A 7,161-nucleotide genomic window follows, 5' to 3' on the forward strand; every position below is an offset into this window, starting at 1 on the left:
GGCTACCCCTTCTGTAACCACCAGCCTTGCTTGAGTCTCAGGTGTCACATAAATACCTGCAGTTTCAGGAAATGACTGGGTATATACAAATAGCTCAAGATCTCAGAATTTTAAAATATCAGTTACAACTCCTAAATATATGTGACTCATATAAATATATAAGCGCTTACCATCTAGGAGACTTTACAATAGGCCCTGACCTGATAACCCATGTTCTCAACTTCACATCTTGAGTTTGTATATTATGGTTAAACCATATGAGTGAGTCATGAGTTATGATAATATTTGTCTTTTTGTTTCTGACTTTATTCAACATAGTGTCCTTAAGATTTATTCATCTAGTTGCATGCCGCACAACTTCATTCCTTCTTGCAGCCACTCCGTCCTCTGTTGTATGTACACACCTCAGTTCCCTCTTCCATTCTTCAGTCGTCATACTCTTAGGCCACCTCCATCCATTGTGAATCTGGAACACTGCCACCATAAACACCAGTGTGCAAATGTCCATTTGTGTCCCCGCTCTCAGTTCCTCCAGATATATACCTAGCAACGGGGTCGCAAAGTCGTATGACAACCCCACCCCTACCGTCCTGTGGAGCTACCACACTGCCCTCCAGAGGTGCTGTCCCTCTCATTTCTCTACCAACAGTGAATAGGTACATCTCTTTCTGCACATTTTCTCTACCATTCATTTCTCTCTGTTCTTTTTTTTTTTTTTCGCATGGGCAGGCACCAGGAATCAAACCCGGGTCTCCGGCATGGCAGGTGAGAACTCTACCTGCTGAGCCACTGTGGCCCACCCTCTCTGTTCATTTTAAACAATTTTATTCATACATTTCATGATCATGTTTAGAACTATTTGCATCACTCCAGAAAAAAAACTAAAAAGAAAAATTCATTTATCCCCTACCCCTTACCTCTCCCTCACATTGACCACTAGTATTTCCATCTACCCGATTTTTTCCCCTTTATCCCGTCTATTATTTATGTGTTTATTATCCTTATTTCTTTAGTCATCTGTCCATACCCTGGATAAAAAAAGTATCAGTCACAAGGTTTTCACAATCACTCGATCACATTAGAAAAGCTATATAGTTATACAATCGTCTTCAAGAATCAAAGCTACTGGAAAACAGCTCAGCAGTTTCAGGTATTTCCCTCCAGCCACTCCAATACACCACAAACTAAAAAGGTGATATCTATATAATGCATAAGAATAACCTCCAGGATAACCTCTTTACTCTGTTTGAAATCTCTCAGACACTGAAACTTTATTTTGTCTCATTTCTGTCTTCTCCCTTTTGGTCAAGACAGCTTTTCAATCCATAATGCCAGGTCCTGGCTCATCTCTGGAGTCCTGTCTTATGTTACCAGGGAGCTTTACTTTCCTAGGAGTCATGCCCCACGTAGGGGGTGGACAGTGAGTTCACCTGCTAAGTTGGCTTAAAGAAAGAGGCCACATCTGAGCAACAAAAGGGGTTCTCTGGGGATGGCTCTTAGACATAATTAAAAGTGGGTTTAGCGTCTCCTTTGCAGAAATAAATTTCATAGGGTGAATCCCAAGATTAAGGGCTCAGCCTATTGAACTGGTTGTCCCCATTGCTTGTGAGAATATCAGGAATTCCCCAGATGGGGAAGTTGAATTTTTCCTTTTTTCTCCCCAGTCCCCCAAGGAGACTTTGCAAATACTTTTTTTTTTTTTTGGTACACTGTATGGCAGGGGTCACATTTCATTCTTTTTCTATGTAAGTATCCCCTTATTGCAGCACTATTTGTTGAATTTTTGTTTGATTTTTCATTTGTTCGTTTGCTTATCTGGGAAGTGCATGGGCTGGGAATTCAACCTTTGCAAACGCTTTTTTATTCTCTGCCCAAATTACTCTGGAATATATTAGGGCATCACAGTAACCTGGACAAATCAACAAGATCTCACTCCCTATTCAAGATTCCACACAATTATGGTGTTCAAATAAACTGACCATACAAATTAAATTAGGTAATTTGCCACCTATAATTAAAATTTTGCACCAAATAATCTCTTCCTTTGGTCTCACACAGAAGTTTTAAAATATGGACCGTATTGTCCTTTACCCTGTATTCTCATTTACCTTAGTCCTATCCAAATCAGCTTCATTAATATCTCTAGTCGAAGTATGATCACTTTTTCAACTTTTTAAACAGTTGCTGTATGGGCTAATGCTGACTTTCACAGCTTCAGTGCTCTAACTCAGAGTCTCAAGTGTCATCATAAACACCCAAAGTTTCAAGAAATGACCAGGTTATACACAAATGGCTCAGTATCTCAGAATTTAGAAGTAACGGTTACAACTCCTAAATAAATATGCCCACTGTAAGAGCTTACAATCTAGGACCCTTTACACTGGGTCCAACCTCTCCAAGGGGATTTCGATTGGATTTAATTGGAGGTTGACTGGATTTCCAGGCCCTGAACTTCCTGCTTGCAGCCTGAGAGATATCTTGTGTCTGTATTTCTAGCTCTAGCTCTTTTGTCAGTTCGGTTTTTCTGGAGAACACTAAATCACTGATTGTCTGTGATGTCCTCGGACCATTAATTCCCAAAGCAGGATGACAGAAGCCAAGAGAGCCTGGTGGGAGGAACCTGGAAGTTGGAAGCAAAATAAGAAAATGTCAGAAAAAAGCTGAGGCTTGATAGATGATAGGAGAGTGTCAGGAAGTCAAGAAAGGGGGGACATTTGAGGCAGAGAATGGCACATGCAAATGTGTAGAAGTAGAGAACTGCAAGGGCTTGGTATTGTTGGAACTTAAAATACAAGAGTGGGTGAGGCAGGATGCTGCTAGGAGATGAGACTGGAGAGTAACTAGGGACTAAGAGTGTTCATACATTTCATTTGTTCATCCATTCAGCAGATATTAGTAAAGAATCCGAAGCCCAGAAAAGTCACTTGCTGAAGATCACGGAGTGACTATACACAGAGTTAGAATTTAAACACAAAAGGTCTGGTTCCAAAGCCTGTGCTTTCAATCATCATATTAGCTGGAGTTCACTAAGACATATCCAGCTGCATGTAATCCAGTGGAAGGTGCTTTTACTTCAGGGGTTTATTATTCTCATGTAGCATGAAGCCTGGAATATATTATTCCAGAGTATATGCAGCAGCTCATCTGTGTCCTCAAGGACCCACATTCTTCCCCTTTCTGCCCCTTTCATTCTGTTAATGGTGTCTTGTCTCATGCTTGCAACGTGGCTGCCTAACATCATGAATTCATTCCCAGAGAGAAAGAATTGGGACAGCACAAAAAGAGTATCCTCTCTTCTTATGGAGGAAAAGTTTCCGTAGAAACCTCTAGTAGACCTTCCTTTATGTCTCATGGACCAGAAATAGGTCATGTGACCAACCCAATGACCAACACTGATTCATGTTAATCAATGGCAAAAGACAATAGGATTAAAATGAAGTGTCAGCTTTAAAGCACAGCCACAAATTCTTATCACTCTTCCAATTGAGAGGTGGGATCTAGTCATTTTTTTAAATTGGCTAACTTTAGAAACTCATAGACCCGTAGGGACATGACAGAAGTGATACCATTGATTTCCAAAGCTAGGCCACAAAAGGAGATGCAGTTCCCATCTGTTCATTGGACCCCTAGGCTGTCATGTTGTGAGAAGGTCCAATAGTCCCTGCAAAGAGTCCACGTGGAGAGAGCTGCCTCGTTAGCCCCAGGGCTCCAGCCTCCCTGCTGTTTCAGCTCTAGACACATCTGCCTGCTACTATCCAAATAGCCCAGTGGAGGCCTTCCTACATTCCTGACCGACAGAATCCAGAAGGGGTAATAAAATGACTGCTGTTGTTTCAAGCTGCCAAATTGTGGGGTCATTTGTCACCCAACAATAAATAACCAGGACATATCATCAGCTTAGACTAACCATCCTTCATCCCCTGGGGCTAGACATGTTTCCAGCCACCTACAGTAGGATTTTGCTAGCAAGGAAGAAGGGTCCATAACTATGGGAACAGACAACCTGCGATGTCTTCCACTGATCTGAAGTGTCTGAGATTGGGGGTGAATATGACAACCAAACTCTGAGCAATGAGAATAAAACTTGTAGCTTTCTATCAAGCCACACCCAGACTAGCACTCTGATTGCTTATATGGTGCACTATTTACTTTCAATCCAGAAAAATTAGGGTTCTGGGACATCAGTCCCAGCATCATTAACACTCTTTGCTCCTGTTGTGGACAGCTGCTTAACTAATTCACCCAATCCTGAGACCATTCCTGTGCTAAGCTGTCTTTGGGCACTAGTTCACAGAGATAAAAATATAACCCAGTCTTTGCCCCTGGAGGCTCACAGTCAAGTGTGCCCATAAATAACTCCCAGATCAGGCAGAGAGGATGTGGTGTCGTGAGAGAGGGTGTATTAGTTAGGGTTCTCTAGAGAAACAGAATCAATAGGGAACACTTGCAAATATAAAATCTATAAAAGTGTCTCACGTGACCACAGGAATGCAGAGTCGAAAATCCGCAGGGCAGGCTGTGAAGCCGACGACTCTGATGGATGGTCTGGATGAACCCCACAGGAGAGGCTCACCAGCTGAAGCAGGAGTGGAACCTATCTCCTTTGAGTCCTCCTTAAAAGGCTTCCCATGATTAGATTAAGCATCACTCATTGTAGAAGACACTCCCCTCTGGCTGATTACAAATGGAATCAGCTGTGGATGCAGCTGACATGATCATGATCTAATTCTATGAAATGTCCTCATTGCAACAGACAGGCCAGCACTTGCCCAACCAGATAAACAGGTACCACAACTTGGCCAAGTTGACACATGTTCCTGACAATGGCAGAAGGCAACACAGATAAGGAGAAAATTCAGTACTGAAAAACCTCTCCCGTATTTAGGAAGGTGAAGGACTTTGTGGCAGGGTCCATCACTGTAAAGAAAGGCAGCTGTCCCTCCCCAGCTCTCCTTCTGTCTCTCCCTTGCTCCATGCGCTTCCCCCACATGGCCTTCTTTCTGTTCCTAGAATTCCTCAAGCTCAGTCTGCCCCTAGGCCTTTACACTTGCTGGTCCCCTTTGCCTGGAATGCTTCCCCCACCCGCAATTTTTGCAGGACTAACTCTTCATCATTGATATCTCAAATCAGATGTTACTGACTTAGACACTTACGTTTCCTTGGCTACTCAGCATCAGGCCAGGAGGGACAAAGAAGGGCAGATATCCTTTCTCTCATGATCCCTGGAAATTATGCAATGGGAATGTAACCAAGTCTCAGCCACTTCAATGAAACAGAAATTGTTCTCAGGAGGTGCCTTCGGCCCCAGAGGCAGAGCCAGAAGCACTACAGTTTCACCTGGAGCCACTGCTTGCTAAGAGGCAGCTTTCTTCTTCCAGACCCGCTCCGCCTCCCTTTCTCCCCTCTTCTCGGAGACCCAAGCCCCCTGGTCTGGGAGGGGCAGCTCAGGCCCAGCTCCCGGACCCAAAAGAAGAGCCATCTCCAGTCCCTGCAGTGGCAGTCATGCTGTCCCTCTCCAGGGAGGACCTGGCTGAAGTGAAGAAGGACGTTCTAGAAAATTTGCGTGTGTACCTGTGTGAAAAAAAAAAAAATCATACCTGAGAGACATTCTAATCATCTCTGTGCAAAAAAAAAAAAAAAAAAGCCCAGTAGGGAAGACATTTCTTGCCAAGTAGAAAAAGGGCTGGAAAATTCTTAGACTACTTACAAGAAAACCACAAAGGACTAAAGACACTGGTTGAGCCTATTCTGTGAGGAAAAACACACAACTTTCTGATACAGAAAATTACAGATGAAGTGCTTAAACTGAGATGATAAAACTAGAACATCTGAAAGGACTAAGATGCAGCAGCTATGACTCTTTTTCCGGACGCAGCCACAAGCAACCTCTCTAGATCAAATTCAGACAAGAGTAATTTCTCTGAAAACCTCAGAGGATCTGCTGTGATGGATCATGCAGGAGAATTCCGCATGGCCCCTTTTACTCTGCTGATTTCTTTCTGAGTTTACTTGTTTGAGAAGGAGGCACAACCGAAAATACCGTATTTTTTTCAATTACGCTTTCTAGACCTGGGACCCTGGGGCTCAGAGCTGCAGGTAGAAAAAAAGAAGGAACTTTCAGAAACTCTCGTGAGATGTTTCTTCCCTTCAGATCACGTGCTCTTTCTTGACAGTGACAGTTGATTTTGCTTTTTAATTCTTTGTTTTAAATAACAGCAAAAAATGTTTTTAGGATATGAATCTTTTTATAAACTCTCTGTAATGTATTTTTGGGGGAGTGCATGGTCCTAGAATTGAACCCAGTTCTCCCACATGAAAGGCGGGCATTCTAACCTCTAAACTGTCCATGCACCCTCTGTAATGTATTTTAAAACATATTAGCATCCTTTGTAAATAAAATTTTTTAGGATTAAAGATGCATACTTAGGATAGCTAAATGGAAATCATGTTGATCATATGCTTTTCAATATTTTCTACTTTCTCATTTTCAGAGTATTTTATTGTTTTCAGGGTGTGTTTTAAAATATTTTATGGTTTAAGACTAATTTGAGTAGGGAGCAGTTTTCTATTGGAGTATAAACTCTTAGGCTAAAATAATGTTTCTTTTCAGTGCATTTGTGCTAGAACTTTTCAGGGCGTAATAGTCCTTTCCGACCACCCAGCAGTGAAGTTTCAGGATTAAGTTGTTTCTCTTCAGTAAGAAAGCCAGCCACCAGTCACTGATGGAAAAACTGCCTATTTACAAAAAAAGAACACATTTGCCACTTTACAAGGTTTGCAGGCACTGCGGAGTCCCCTTCTAATGCTGGAAGAACACCTACCTGGTGGAGTCCAGTCCACCTGGAATCTCAGTTTGTCAAAATTTATTTCTTATTAACTTCACTAATTAATACTACTTTCTTATGATTTTCAGCTTCTTTGCTTTATCATTTTCATTCCTCAAGAAAAATATCTTGATGTAAATCCCAGTTATCACATGCAATTCAACAAGATTTTTAAAAATATTTTTTCTGTATTTTTCATTCTCTTTTAATGAGGACCACGATGCAGTTGAAATAACTAGAACAAACTGGGTGTTTTTTGGATCACAGTTCTGTTTCTAATGCTATTTGGAACGAGCAGGCCATTACCTGTTATGTAATTTGAACAGAATTTTTTTTG

The 7,161-nt window shown here is 41.8% G+C and overlaps 1 pseudogene; it reads left to right on the forward strand.

Annotated features, from left to right (window-relative positions):
* The first annotated feature begins 5,502 nt into the window (after nucleotides 1-5,502).
* LOC143664352 (B-cell lymphoma/leukemia 10 pseudogene) lies at nucleotides 5,503-6,170 on the forward strand (annotated as a pseudogene).
* Nucleotides 6,171-7,161: the final 991 nt, after the last annotated feature.

The sequence above is a fragment of the Tamandua tetradactyla genome, chromosome 20, assembly GCF_023851605.1.
Source record: "Tamandua tetradactyla isolate mTamTet1 chromosome 20, mTamTet1.pri, whole genome shotgun sequence".
Classification (NCBI taxonomy): domain Eukaryota; kingdom Metazoa; phylum Chordata; class Mammalia; order Pilosa; family Myrmecophagidae; genus Tamandua; species Tamandua tetradactyla.